At 37.0% G+C, this 16,306-nt stretch overlaps 1 pseudogene; it reads left to right on the forward strand.

The window, feature by feature from the left end:
* The first annotated feature begins 11,894 nt into the window (after positions 1 to 11,894).
* On the forward strand, positions 11,895 to 15,772 carry LOC122663950 (annotated as a pseudogene).
* The last annotated feature ends 534 nt before the right edge of the window (positions 15,773 to 16,306 follow it).

Below are 16,306 nucleotides of genomic sequence, written 5' to 3' on the forward strand. Positions count from 1 at the left end.
AATTTCTCTACCTATCAAATAATATACTTTAGCGGACGTCTATGGTAGCAGTTGCCGAAGACCGCCATTAAAGGTAGGTCTATGATAACGTATATATACAGTGGAGGAATGTGGTTGTGATATCTGAAATTTCCGTTTATTATTTTTACATGGTGGAGGAATTTCCTCGATCTTGCATAAATTTTTTTTTTTATTTATTTCTAAAAATGTGGGTCTCACATAAATAATATTTTTTTTAAAACACATATTGGTGTAGTGTGCAGATTCCTCTCCACTGTCTGTGTGGAAATTCTCTCCCAAATTAAAAATAAAAATACTTGTGGAGCCCTCACTTTTTGTAAGGGTGTGCGTACATGTGTAGATCTTTTGCCTAGTTGCGTAAGGGTGTCAATTCACACCAGAACCAAAACTGAAACCAGATCGAATAAGTCAAACTGAATTTCAGAACCAAATCCAAACAGATTTTGGATGCTAGTTTATTATAATATATTAATATAGGGAGAAATAATGCTACCTAGTCACGTGTGGGGCACGGCCCCTAAATCTGGACACAGTGCCACACGAAATGAATGCCTCATCCCCATGAAAGGCGGAAATCCTTGAGGACGCGACACGCCCTGTGTCTGTGTTCAGGGTCCACACGCTGGACCGGACCAGGTAGCATTCTCTTTCCAATTAATATATTATAGTATATTAATACATTATATTCTACCGAAAAAAATATCAATACATTATAATATATATAGATTTTATATATTAGATTTTATAATAATAATAATAATATATAGTATATTATAATATTATAGTATAATATATTATTTTATATATTGTATATTAGAGTATAGGAACCAAGCGTAATCGTATAAGAACTAATGTTCGACACCGAATAAAAATCAAGTCGAACCGTACCGAGCAATTCGGTTTAAGTTTGAATCTCAAAATCCAAATCGATTTACACCCTTAAAGTTGCTTATACCTTTACATCGATAAAGTTGTATATACCTTTCTACCCATAAAAACAAATGCTTATACCTTTTTGAATTCCCATACCCGGCCATCGTTTGCGGAATTGGTATTGGATTGGCTGATTCGTATCGATATCGGTGGAGATCGATATTGATTCCTAATTAAGTGTGTTAAACGGTCTAGTTTCGGTTAAATGGTTCGGTTCCGTTCAAACCGTTTAAGTAAACGGTTTCATTTTTTAAACCTTAACCGAACCATTTATTAAACGGTTTAACGTTTCAATTTTAAACGGTTCACTTCGGCTCAAGCCGTTTAACTAAACAGTCTCAATTTTGAAACCATAACCGAACCGTTTATTAAACGGTTTCAAGGCTTAAAGGGTTCGATTCGGCTTCGTTAAACGGTTTCGGTTTGATTTTGACACCCTGACCAATCCATATAAGCAAATCGGTAAGAACAAGTGTAAAAATATTTAAAAAAATTCTGATTTTTGGAAGAATACAGCGCTATATCTATCCGATCGAAACCATTACAAACCGATCTAGATCGGTGTCGAGACTGATACATTACTAAATCCATGTACCTGCTTTTAATTAATTTTTTTGGTTAATTAAATCCAAGTACCCATCCCAAAGAATTTTTTGAATTGGGTAAGTAAATCTAAGTACATGATGGTTGGTTAATCAACGAATTTTTATTGACAAGTTTAAAAAAAAAAAAAAAAAAATCCAAGCACGATCTTATTTGGTTTATCAACAATTTTTCTTTTTTTAAATTTTGTTTCCCGCTATTTTTTTTTTTCCAGTTCCCGCGTACAAATTAATATCGACTCATGAATCTCTCTCACTCTCGAACTACTCCGTCTCTCTCACCCTCGATCAATCTCTCACTAATCCCTCTCACCCTCAATCTCTCACTGATCCTCTCATCTCTCTTGCCCTCAATCTCTCACTAATCCCAATTGATTACGAATTCCCCTCTCATCTCTCTCGCCCTTATCCTGTTTATCTCACAGTTTTCTCTTGTTCATCTCTTTGATTGGGAGTCATCTTCTAGACGGTTAAAACCCTAATCTAGGTTACCTCTGTCTCTCTCTATCTCTTGATTCTTTCAATTTGGAGAATGTTTCGCATAGAACTCTGATATCTATTTTAGATTTATTGATTCCAGGTCACATTTTGTCGCAGCTGAAGTTCTGGGCAGAGTTCGATTTGTGTAAACGGGGAACTTTGGCATTCTAAGATTGTACGGACCCAGGTGAATCATGTTACTTTCTTTATCTAGCCTTTTTAAATTTTGGATCCAGTTCAAGCACCCAACTACACATGACATCCTTGTTAAGGGCACCTAACTGCCATCATAATGTACTACTAGTATTGTTCATGATTCTGTTTTATGCATGATATTAAGGTTGGCTCACTCAGTGGAATGGAAAACTTTTTAGATGATTGCTTAAGTTATGAGAACTCGGCGCCAACGATTCACCTCTGTTACTGCAACTTAATCCTTAATTGCATTTCAAATATATTATTTTCTTTTATTTCTGTCTATCAACCTTCCTGCTTAAGTTGATTGGGTTTAGAGGATCAATTAGGATTAGCTAAGTTGCCTAAAACTTTGTAGCCGACCTTTGGCCATCCCCTGGCATTGTTCTCTATCCTTGAGTGTGATACCTGTTTTGGTTTTTCCTTGTAACCCTGCTCATAATCCATGTATGTACCCATGGAATTTTGATAAATGCACCAATGGGCCTTGTGTTTTGGCTAATAAGAAATTTTAAGGTGACTGTTCTCATTAGAAATGTTTGAACAGCCTACCAGAAAATAAGAAAATTTGACAACCTGGAAGGGGCTAGAGTTTGTAAAGGAATTGGGCCAAATCTTCATTTTTGATATGCTCCATCTTCAACCTTCATCCAATGAACGAGCATGATCTAGGATTCTAGCGGGCTCTCAGCGGGAGTTAACCGTCGACAAAAAGTACCTACAGGGATGTACTCTCAAGAATATCACCTTTGCATGGCTCAAAATGTTGGATCGGATCGGCCGATATCGGCTGGATCGGATAAAATGGAAGGTGATTCCAAACCAAGCTTATTATGCTGAACCCTGCAGAAGTATCATCATCACCTTTATGTAAATTCCCAATTAATTTTTATCTTAGTTGCACCCATATGCAGGGTAGAGAGAAATAAAAATTAGCAACCTGTCCTCACCATATATATGCACTCAGTCCCTGCAATGTCACAGACAGGGACACCAGTACTGTCTCAAACCACCTTTGAACCTACCGAATCATCTGAATCTAAAACCTAGCAATGAGTACTCATATGGAAATGATTGGAGTGGCGTAATATGCAAAATCATAATGATTGGTCTGAGTTTCTTACTTTGTATTTTCTGTTAAACAAATGATTTGTTTATTGGTATCTCAGCCTGTGATAATTTAATCGACATCATTGGAGCTCATTTATTTGCTCTGGTTACCCATATATTAGAATTCTGTTTTGCTGAACTGCAGTCAAAACCTATTCCATTGGTTCTGTTTAGACCTGGGACTAACCTTACTTTTCTCAACTGCATTAGCTACTGGGACCTGCAGAGTGCAGACCACTTATTTCAAGTCTGGTGCATTTCTAATCTATATTGGATTACTTTTTTAATCTTCTTCTAAAAACTTGTTTGCTGACATTTTCAGTATTATTTCTTGTGCTTTAATTTCAATTTTATTCTCCTTCTAGTTATTATTTGCTTCTCCTCTTCCTCGTAGGAATGGGACTTTGCTTTCCTAACCCTCGTAGAACTAGGATTCCTGATCCCAATGCGAGTAGGATGTGATTAGCATCTTATTTGGATTTTGCATCAGTGGGATATGCCAAAATTTAATAGACAAATAGATCCCAAAATCCTTTACTCACGTGTCAAGTTTCAGCCCCAGTCGTGTTTGTTAAGTAGCAAAATAAAGTATTCAAAGATTAAAGACCAGACAGAGAGGGTGCACAAACTACCAAATTAAAAGGGTGCAAGGAAAAAAAATGAGAGGGGCATATGATTGAACATAAGGGACTTATTATAATTCTATAATAAGCCCAATATTTTGTATGGTTCCATAGTGTACAGCTCTAAATGAATTAGGCAAAGTATATAGAAGTTTTTCTAGTCTATTAGGCCTAGAGATTGTTACTAGACTAGTGCAAATATATGCCATGTGACATATTAGATAGAGCTGAAATTTTGTGGATAAATAGACCCCAAGGTTAATTATTTATTACTCAAGTTTCAGCCAAAAAATAGTTGGCCATGTGACAAAGTAAAGCTGTAAAAAACCAGCAAAAAAAATTGAATTCTAAAAAGAAACAAATAGGTAAACATATAAGAGAATCCAACAATACATGGGAGGGTTAAAGGATGAATCTAAGTTTGAAATTCGATACAAGGGCAATCTAGATCATTTTCTAGATATCCATATAGTTCAAATTGTAGAAAAATTTGATAGCAACTTCTGTGAATTTTGTATATATGTAAAAAAAAATTTAAAAACCCAGAGCTTCAGGACAATTGCCTAGTGCAGCTGGTAGAGAGTGGTCTCTAGTTTGAACCTACCATGTGTTTGTTTGTGGACAGAGAGAGAGAGAGAGAGAGAGAGAGACTTACATGCCACCGAAGAGGACTGTGAGGCCAACAGCAAAAATAGTCCCTCCCTTTGCATTATGATACATAACTAGAGTGCTTCCATACTAAGCCATGAAAGCCCAAATAGAAATCATAATACCATTGCTTCCAATAGTAAAACCCTTGGCCAAACCTTGCTTCAACCCTAACTCCACCGACCCTTGAAGTGCTTCAGAGAACTCAGACATGATCTTGTTCGCTCCAACAAATGAGTAAACTGTCCTTATAGAAGATATGGCCTACTAAGCAATGCTACCAGCCTTAGAAATTATCAAGAAGTTCTTTCCCATGATCCCGATTCAGAGTATCCTCCTATCCACTTATTAAAGAAATGACTATCAGGAATGAAGTAATCTTTTATTTATTTTTTAGAGTCCCCTTTTCTGAGAAAGAAGAATAGGTTTGGCTTTGTCCTGTGTGGAGCCAAAGTAGAGGAGCTCAAACTCAGCTTATCAAGGTTCTCCTGTGCTAGGACTTGATGTAGTTCAGCACTTCAGCTCATATAGACCGAGTGGAATATTAATTTGATGTGAGATCTGCCGAAATTTCTCACTGTAGGTGTACACTTCAACACGATTTTGTGCCGGTGTAAGTTTTGCAAATGTTAGTAGTTTAATCCACCCATATTGTGAAGCATGGCAGAGCCTGTTTTGACACATAGGCAGGGGTGACTCAGGCTAAATGTCACTCAAATTAATCCTGCCCAAATGGAAGTACTAATCTTCTCAAATGCGATAGCTTGGTTGGAGACAATACCAACCCTGTCATTCTAGAAAAATCAGATCCCAATGCAATTAAATGAAAAATCAAACCAAGCAACAAAAGAGATCCAAACATTAAATCAACATAAAACAAATATCAATAATAAAAAAATAGGGGATTTTAAGTTTGGGGTTCCAAACTAAGGTTTGACATTCAGTTACGTTGCTTTCTGAAGTTCTGTTATTTAAATCTCAATTTAAATTCTTGGTAGATTCTTGACTTCTTAAAGAACCCCCAATTTATTGTTCAGTTTAATCTTTCTTCCCAGTTCTGATCATGCTTCTTGCTATTTATGTAATTAACAGAAATTTGCTTAAAGCCTTGTTAATCTTCTTCAATTGAGAGTCATAGCAATGGATAGGAGTTGGATGTATACACATAGGGTTTCCAAGGAATACTTGGAAGGGGTTGATCAATTTCTCAATTGTGCTTTTATGGAAGCGTCTTGTGATGGAAAGATTTCATGCCCTTGTGTTAATTGTGTTAATGCATATTGGAGGAATCGGGGAGAAGTCTACGAACATTTGGTTTGTAATGGATTTGCTGCTGGTTATACACGTTGGTTTTGTCATGGGGAAATGAGATTGACATCTTCGCTCCCTACTGAAAGTCATGTACAACAAGACCCGCAATTGTTGCATGACATGCATGGGTTGCTACATGATTTATTTGGAGCACATGGGGAAGAACAACCTGTAGGTGGGGATGGTCCTTCAAGTGAACAACCTAGACATAAGCCAGATATAGAAGCGCAAACATTTTATAATTTTGTCAAAGATGCTGATCAAGAATTATATCCAGGCTGCAAGACATTTAGCAAGCTGTCATTCATCGTACATTTATTTCATCTAAAATGTCTTAATGGATGGAGTGGAAAATCCTTTACAATGTTGCTAGAATTATTGAAACAAGCATTTCCTTTGGATGAAGGATTTCCCAAATCGATTTATCAAACAAAGAAGTACTTGGGCAAATTGGGTCTTGGGTATGAAAAAATTGATGCTTGCCCAAACAACTGTATGTTGTATTGGAAGGAGAAAATGAATGAAGATTCATGTTTGACATGTGGTGCTTCTAGATGGCAAAGAAATGATAATGATAAGGATGATGGTGCAACAATTTCACCCAATAAAAAGAAAAAAGCAGCTAAGGTCTTACGTTATTTGCATTGAAACAAAGACTGCAGAGATTATTTATGTCATCGAAAATAGCTTCTTTTATGAGATGGCATGACGAGGGTCGTAATAAGGATGGGGCATTAAGACATCCTGCTGATTCACTTGCTTGGAAAGCATTTGACTCCTGATATCCAAATTTTTCCTCAGCCCCTAGGAATGTTAGATTGGGTCTTGCTAGTGATGGATTCAATCCATTTAGGTCACTAAGCAGTACGTATAGCTCGTGGCCAGTTATTTTGATGCCATACAACTTACCTCCATGGATGTGTATGAATCAATCTAGCCTTATCTTGTCTTTGCTTATTCCTGGACCGAATGGACCTGGAAATGACATCGATGTCTACTTGCAACCCTTAATAGAGGAGTTGGTAGAATTATGGGAAGGAGGCATAGATACTTATGATGCTGGAAGTAAGGTGACTTTTCGAATGCGTGCAGCTTTGATGTGGACAATTAGTGATTTTCCTGCTTGTGCTTACTTATCTGGGTGGAGTACTAGTGGGAAACTGGCATGCCCGTCTTGCAACTATAACACTTGTAGCAGGTGGCTCAAGCATTCAAGGAAGAACTGTTATATGGGCCATCGTAGATTTTTAGAGTCATCTCATAGATTTCGATCTGATAGAAGAGCTTTTGATGGGAATATAGAAGATCAAGTTGCACCTACTCCACCATCTGGTTCCACAGTGTTAAGTTGGCTACAAAGAATGAAATTCACTTATGGAAAGAAGAAATCCAAGTTAACTGGTAAAAGTGTAAGACGAGAGAGAAGTAAAGAAAATGCAAACGAGCCACAACCTTTGAAAAAGAGGAGTATTTTGTTTGAATTACCTTATTGGGAGTATAATTTATTGCATCATAATCTTGACGTCCTGTAGATGACATTGCAAGAGATATTATTGTATGTTTTTTATATTTTTGATAATGCCTTTCAAATATATTCACGTTTATTTGAAGCACAATAAATATATATATGATATACATAGTTGTATGTGAATTGTAGGACAAGATCAAGCAAAAAAAATCAAAACCCAATACCTCCCAAAACACTGGTACAAAAGTAAGAGTAATACTTGGGATGGTGATCTCTTTTCTCAAGTGGCGGGAGAAGATAGACCAAGACGTGTTCGTGGGTTAGGATTGTGTATCACAACTTCTTCGTCTTCTCGTCACTCTGGAGAAATCAGGACAAGCTCTGAGCAGGATAAGAGAGGTGATAATGATCAAGTACTTTTATTGCAAAATAAAGTTGGTGTGATGGAAACCCAAATCAGTATGTTATTATCAACCGTTCAAGAACTACGTTCGGGATTTTACATGGCAGATCTTGCAAGCGATCCATTACGACCGGAGGGATAGGTATATAAATATTTTAAGAGTTTCTTTTATTTCAGAGATTTTTTTTGTTGTCTATTATAATTTATTGGTCATTATTGTTGGACCCAACTTCAAGCACTGCCAATCCAAAACTTCAAGTTTTTTTCTAACCATCCATAGACCAGTTCAGCACACCGAGAATCGCATACAAAAAACTAAGTTGAATAATTAAACTTCAGAGATTATGGGTCAAAAATGGGTAACAATTGATATATTGTAAGTGGGTGTGCTTCAAAATATAGGTAAATGTCAGGGGGTGGCGTTGATAATTTTCCTTTTTATTTTTAATTGTTATTTACTTCGAGAATAATCATTTGTTATCTGTATTTGTGTGATAGGTACTTAATCCCTATAGTGGTCATGATGAGTCAACACTACAAGGGAATCATTCTTCTGTAGCAAGTCGTAATGCTACTTCATCTCAACAAGGTAAATTGATATACAATTTATGGTTTAGTCATCCGTATTTATTAAATAATTGTTAACTGTTAATTTTATTAATATTGATTACAGGAAATATCCAACAAACTCAAAATTTAGTCAATCAAGGAGGTGGTAAGATAATTGCAGAGTTCCCTAATAGTATAAAGCTTGGGAGGCACGGACCCAGTCAAGATCCGAACAAGGAGCATTCAACTACTAGTCGAGTCTACTATTTTTTTTTGGGGGCAAACAATATGAATTATTGGAGTTGAGTTTTATAGGATAAGATTGTTAATTTATCAGGCATTTTGAATTTAAGTGATTCAGATGATGAACATGATTTTAATTTTAGATGTATTTTGAATTTAAGTGATTGGGATGATAAACAAGATTTATGCATTTATATGTATTTGGGATGATAAATAGTTGTTATCTATTTTGTATTGAATGGATTATGTGGATGCAAGAAATAGGTGTGTGTGTATATATATATATATATGTAACTAATATCCGTAGCATGACAATCTGTAACTAGAAAATCGCAATCATAAATTTTTAGTCACAAAATTCTGTAGGTAAAATTTGCAGTTATAAATTTACTACAGGAAAATCCACAGCTAAATATCTGCATCTATAACTTTACTGTGGAAAAATCCACATCAAAATATCCACAGTTATAAATTTGCATTGGAAATATCCGCAGCTATATTTGCTGCGAAAACATTCGCAACTACAAATTCGTAGCTATAGATTTGTTGTGGAATAATCTGCATCAAAAAATCCGTAGCTATAGATTTGTTGTGGAAAAATCTGCATCAAAGAAATCCGCAGCTATAGACTTGCTGCGAAAAGGTCCGCACCTAAAACTCCGTAGCTATAGAGTTGCTGCGGAAAAGTCCGCATCTAAACATCTGCAGCTATAGAGTTGCTGCGAAAAGTCCGCATCTAAACATCCGCAGCTATAGACTTGTTGCGGAAAAGTCCACATCTAAACATCCGCAGCTATAAAGTTGCTGCGAAAAATTCCGCATTTAAACATCCGCAGCTATAGACTTATTGCGGAAAAGTCCGCATCTAAACATCCACAGCTATAGATTTGCTACGGAAAAATCCGCAGCTAAAAACCCGAAGATATAGAGTACCCTTTTCCTGCGGTAGGATATCCGTAGTTACAGAACTAGCGACAGCACTTGTACCTGTAGTTTGAAAACCGCAGGTAATCCGCAGCTATAGGCTATTGCTGCTGATTTTTTGACTTTTTACTGCGAAAAAAGCGCAGTTATAAGCCCTTTTTGTTGTAGTGCGCTGTCGATTCCTAAAGCCTCTTGGGAAGATATCTCTATGCATTTTGTACTTGGGTTGCCTCGTTCCCAATGGGGCATGGATTCTGTGTTTGTCGTTGTTGATCGATTCTCTAAAATGGCCCGTTTCATTCCTTGTCGGAAAACAATGGACGCCTCTTATATTGCAGATCTCTTTTTTCGTGAAATTTTCAAATTGCATGGGTTACCCCGCACCATTACTTCTGACAGGGATACGAAGTTTCTTAATCACTTCTAGCGGCAATTGTGGAAGATACGTCACTATAGTTTAGTTCGATTTTCCATCCTTAAACTAACGGCCAAACGGAGATTGTCAATCGCTCCTTGGGTAACTTAGTGCGCAGCTTGACTGATGACAATCCCCGTTCTTGGGAACACCGATTACCTTAGGGTGAGTTTGCTTTAATAGTTCCGTGAACCGTTCCACTGGTTTTAGCCCTTTCATGATCATGTATGGCCGTCAGCCTACCACGCCATTGGATCTAGCACCTATTTCGTTTCCAACCAAGCCTCTTGGGGAGGTTAAGGAGATTGCTACTCAGTTGCGGCGTATCCATGATGAAGTTCACCAGAAGCTGAAGACAAGTGCCGCCACTTACAAGAAATGTGTTGATAAGCGGCGTCGTGAGGTTATTTTTCACCCAAGTGATTATGTCTGGGCTTTCCTCCCTCCAGAGCTCCAACCCGCTGGCAGTTATGGAAAACTTAATGACCGGAAGATTGGGCCTTTGGAAGTTTTGGAACGTCTCAACAACAACGCCTACTGGTTGAAGCTCCCATCTCACATGCGTACTCATGATGTGTTCAATGTTTTGGCGATTCTTCTGATGATGGTCACCCGAATTCAAGGACAAATTCTTTTCAACTAGGAGGGAATGATGCAGCAACGGTTATAGAAGAAGAGATGGAGGCACGTATGGCCCATCCTGAGTGGCTCCAATGTTCCATGCGGGTCCAGGAGAAGCTGGCGTCCCATTCACCTCAACACTAATCTATTAGAGATTCCATCCCGATAGTTTCCTATTATATTTCTACTACTTAGGCTACAAGTTTAGATTATTTAGAAAGTTATTATTTTATGTCCATTATCTCTAGTTTCCTAGTTTATTTTATGGTCATTATCTCGTTTCTTATTTTGCTTACATTTAGATTTCTTTCTTGTAATCTTGTTGAACTCAATGGCTATATACTAGCTATTCTATTGGCATGGATATAGAATATTGATATTGAATTTTGATTGACTTTGTGTCTTGGAGAACTGAAACCAATACCGAACCTTGAAGAGTTCATTGGTAAGCCTTGAAGAGCTTCCTTGTTCCTTAAACCAGTGATCTTGAAGAATCACTCCCTATACAACCCTTCTTCTCTACCGATCGTGCACTACTATCCCTAGTTGAGAATATTTTAGGTAAAATAATGGACATACCCAGTGCATGACGTTCCCACCACTGTGGGGGTCTGGAGAGCATTTTAGGTAAAAGCCTAAGAGTAATATAGTCTGTTAATTATATGTCAAATATAAAATTAATTAAATTATTCAATTAATTAAAAAATCAAATTTGATGAATACATATTTCCGATAAGGAACCCCAACCAAACTTTCAATTCAATCAAGAGCTAGGAGTGAAAGCCTGATAGGACCGAGGAAAGGTAGCCTGCTAGGCCTTAGTGGCTGAGAGACAATTGCACACGTTAAAGCCCATACTAAAATTTCCTTTTCTCTAAAAAAAAAAATAAGAAAACAAGAAAAGGAAGTAAAAAAACAATTTAAGTTTTAAGTTATTTTCCTTATTTCATTTAATCTTTCTCAAATCTCAAGCCCCCCTTCCGGAAAAGAAACATCCCTCCCTCTCTCCTTTTCATCTCTAACTCTATATTCTCTAGTACGCCCACGTCTACAAAAGAAAGAAAATAGTCATCTCTCCTTTTCTTCCCTTCATAACTCTCTCTCTCTCTCTCTCCTTCTCTATAATTGTCATTTTCTCACATATACTTCACATAAACAAGAAAGAAACAACAATATTACGTCAGGCCTTGTCCTTCTATCCTTATCTCTCTCTCTCCTTCAAACTCTCAAATCTTTGCAACTAAGGTCAGCTCTTCAGTTCATCAAACCCATCGGAACAAAATCCATAAAATCCATCACCACGTTCACTTTCAGAACTGCTTGAGAACATCCCTTCTTAAGTAACAAGGAGGAAGAGGAGGTAGCTGAGGAACAGATAAGAGAAAAGGGGACCGGGCATAAAAGCTATCAGAGCCTTGTGTTCTCTTTGCTTATGATGGAGTTCTTCCCTGCACAACCTGATTTATCCCTTCAAATTAGTCCCCCCAACAGAAAATCCACCACAGTTTTGAGGATAGCAGATGAAGAGATGGATTTCAGTTTCTGGAGGAGAGCTTTGGATTCCAATGACACCATTTCTTCTACGAAAGATGGCCGGGAAAGCCCAAAACACTTTCGAGCTCTCCTTGTCAAATCCAAGGGCTTCTTCTTCCTTAGAGTCTAACTCCAACCATCTTCATCGTCTTCTTCACCAAGGCCACGGAAGTCTTATTCTGCCACTTCAAAACCATTGTGAAAATCAACAACAGCAACATCAAGTTTTTCATCAGCAGCAAGGACTTCACCAAGAGCTTGGATTCTTAAGACCCATAAGAGGGATTCCTGTTTACCATAACCTTCCTACCTTCCCTTATGTCCATCAACAGTCACCAGATTCTTATGTATCTACTACAGCCACTACTTCTTCTTCAGCTTCCTTTCAACCTCAAACCCTAATGAGATCAAGATTTTTATCAAGGTTTCCAGCGAAAAGAAGCAAGAGAGCTCCTCGAATGCGATGGACTAGTACCCTCCATGCTCGATTCGTTCATGCTGTCGGGCTGCTAGGTGGCCATGAAAGTAGGATTCAACCCCTTTCCTTTTGCCCTTCGGTTCCCCCCCCCGCTTTTTTTTTTTACAATTCATTTTCTCTATACACCCATTGCTTGTTATGTTATCATCTTTCTGAAAAGCAAAATATATAATCTTTAACTGATCTTTCACTAATTTTTTTTTAACTTTTTGTTTGGGTCATACAGGAGCTACACCCAAATCGGTTCTTGAGCTCATGGATGTGAAAGATCTCACCTTGGCTCATGTCAAATCCCATTTACAGGTAAAAGAGTTACAAAATTTTCAGTTACCTCAATTGGGTTTTGTAATTTTATGCATCAGAAACAAGTAGGTTTAAAACTTTCTGAGATCTTCAAAATTTTTTCTTCTTTATAAATTTTATTTTTAGTTTATTTTACTGTTTTGACCTATAGGCTTTGATGCAGTTCTAGTGGTGTTTGTAAACTGAAGATTCAACCCCGTTCCTTTTTTCCTTTGCAAAGGTTCTTCAAAACAAGCTCTCGGTTCTTCTGTCTTTTTTCCATTGGAGACGTCTGGGGTTCTTCAAGTTAAGAAGCAACTTTTTGCTTGGTAGAAGAAACAAATCCAATAAAAGAAATGAAATAGACTATTAAGAAAAATAAAATAAAATAAATTCAGATCTTAGAAGACGAGTGAGACAAAGACCAAGGCAGTCAAAAACGATTCTTGGGCGATTCTAGCGGATTCTGGCCCATTTTAACTGATTAACAAATATAACTTGAATTTTTTCCTTCAAGTGCAGAAAAAATTGAACAAGTAAAAGTACAAAACGTCATCATTCCTCAATCATTTCTTCCCCCCCTCGGTTTCCCTGCCCAAACACATAACCATGTTACATCATATATTCGTACATGACTGTCAGATCAGATAGCCTTCCATCCATCTATCCATCCATGCGTTCATACAAGCATTCATACATGATAAATGTACTTGCACCTTCATTTTAGGGCACAAGAGTTAGATTTTTCTCTGTTTTTTTTTTTTTTTCTGAAACTTATCAATGCATGAAATACATGTATAAGTCGCTGGTAATCTAAGATTGCTGTTTGTTTTGGTTGAAAGATGTATCGAACTGTGAAGATGACAACGACGGATAGACCCCCAACTTCTTCAGGTAAGCAGTGGTGTGCCTTGTTCATTCTGATTGCTCTTACTGCTTTTATAAGTGTTGCAGAGAAAATGGAGGGTTTAATTTTTCTTTTTTTTTACCTTGGTTTTTTGGGACAAATCTTCGCAATAATTTATAATTTACAAAGGGTCTTTATTCATTGATTTCTATTTATCACAGAGCAACTTGATGGATTTGAAAATGGATCGGCAGAAGAGGTTTCGGATGATACCATGCATGACATTCATGAGAACCCACGAACATCTGAGTCTTCTGTTCTGAGAGATAACAATTATTGTGACCTCTGGAGCAATTCTTCAAGGTGACCCTATATTGCCTTTTCATGAATTGCCATTTTGCCAACCGGAAATTTAATGGTTACTTCTGTTCTATATTTATCAGAATAACAACTGACTCATAACTGAAGCCATTAATCTTCAGTCATTGTTTCACTAATGTAATATTCTAGTGTTTTATATAGGGTTAATGATGGATGGAAGTAATTAGTAACTGTACCAGTATGTTATCATTCCAGCATATAAATACAGCTCTCTCTCTCTCTCTCTCTCTCTCTCTCTCTCGCTATTGCACACATACATACAGACATATACCAAAGCTAATGCAAGTGATCACAAAAAGAAACTAAAGGGATATTACAGCTTTAATCTGTTCTCTGTCCAGGATCAGGAGAACACTGAAACACCATGATGGGATAATAATTCTTTCTAGTAGTTCAAAAAAAAGAAAGTGAGGAAATCATTCTCTCCTAACATTCCAAAACATGGATCCCATTTGACAAATCCTCTTGAGATGGAGATATCTCTCTTTCCTTGAGATTTTGTGGGGTTCCAAGAAGGTAGAAACCTTGGTGCCAAAGCTAAATCCTATGAAGCTTCCTGGAAGTTTCTTGTTATGGATAATGGGCTATCACATGGGTGGGGAATAGTTCCACTTTTTGTTCAATCAGCACAAATGATAAAGTACTAGATATCTATCTCTAAGGAGTTGTATATGAGTTTTCCCAATAGTAAAAGATGGGTTTCTTTTCTCAGTTTGCTTTTTCGTGCATGGCTTCCACTGATAGAAATATTCTTTTATGTGTTGGCTTGCAGCAGAGAAGCTTGGTTGCATGGCAAACCCAAGGATTCTGAAGAAGCTCACCATCTTTTGAGGTACCCACTTAAAACCCTTCTACCAAAATAGGTTTGAGCTTAAAAATTTACCCAAATTTGAAAACTCATCCCTATGGAGTGAAGGAATGAAAGAAAGACGGAATAATGTTTAGTATTATAGTTCATCTCTCTTTTCAACTACAATTAACAAGAAAGGTGAAGAGAATATAAAAGACAAAGACCTTTCAAAGGGGGCTAATTTGGTCATTTACCGATTCAAGGGGTACTTCTGTCTTTTACTATGTCAAAAAATAAGTGACAGCAATCGTGGTCAAAGAGCATTTAGGAGATACAACTGACATCCATCATCTTTAATGAACCCTAGCTACCCTTAGTACTGTACAACTAGAGGAGAGTCACGACTCATGATCTGTCCATTCCAGATTATGGTGATGGACAATCCAGATCAATGGCTTTGCTGGTGATACATATAATTGAACCCGAGTTCAGGTTAAACTAAGAATCCTTGGAAGAAATCAAGTTCATGGTATATGTTCTCTTGAACCCTTTAAAATGTGCCTTAACTAACTCTCAGTAGTATCTACTTTCTTTTCTTTCCTCTTATTTAAATTTTCTCAGAAGGAACCAATGTGCCAACACTATGAAAACATATCAGATTTGAGCTCATCAAGCCTCTCAAGAACAATCCCCAAGAAGCCCAATCTAGAGTTCGCCTTGGGCAGGTCATTTTGATATCAAACTCTGTTAGAGTACTCATTTTGAAATCATCATCTCTGAAGGACTGGTGATGAGATTATAAGAATCAGGTGCCCCCTTGAAAATTATAAATAAAAAAAAAAGGGAAAGAAAGGAAAAGAAAAGAAAGAAGAAAGAGAGAAAGAAAAACCAGGAGACAAAAGAGACAGAAAGCAGGAAAAAAGCAGGAAAAAAGGATAAGTGTGAAAAAGCATGTCTTTCTCAGCAAGCTGTAAGACCCAAGGCAGCATATTATGTAATTGATATTTATATGTTTTACACTTTAGCAATAGAGATTGAGAAAGAGATTGGTTCTTTAATTACCTTTGATCCTTGGTAATTGCAATGGGACCCTTCAACAACAATTTTTTTTTTTGTATTTCCACCAAAGGAATTAGGGCTCTTTCTTCATTCGCGAGCATTTGCACGTGGTTTGCTTTACACTTTTCCAACAAAGAGAAAGTAAGAACGCAGGCAAATTAAAAAAAAAGAACACCTAAAATGATAATGGCCTAAAAGAAAGAACAAAAGTTTCAAGGTTTGATTTTGATTGTAATTTACTCATTTGGAGACATTCTTCATAAACAGATACCAATGTATCGTATGATCTAATGGTGACAATGCTCTTACGGTAAATCTAGTCCGTCAATTTTGATGCTCTTATGGTGGATTGATTGTATCTGTCTATGTAAACAAGTCCCATTAAGGTCT

Source organism: Telopea speciosissima, chromosome 6 (genome assembly GCF_018873765.1).
Source record: "Telopea speciosissima isolate NSW1024214 ecotype Mountain lineage chromosome 6, Tspe_v1, whole genome shotgun sequence".
In the NCBI taxonomy this organism is placed as follows: domain Eukaryota; kingdom Viridiplantae; phylum Streptophyta; class Magnoliopsida; order Proteales; family Proteaceae; genus Telopea; species Telopea speciosissima.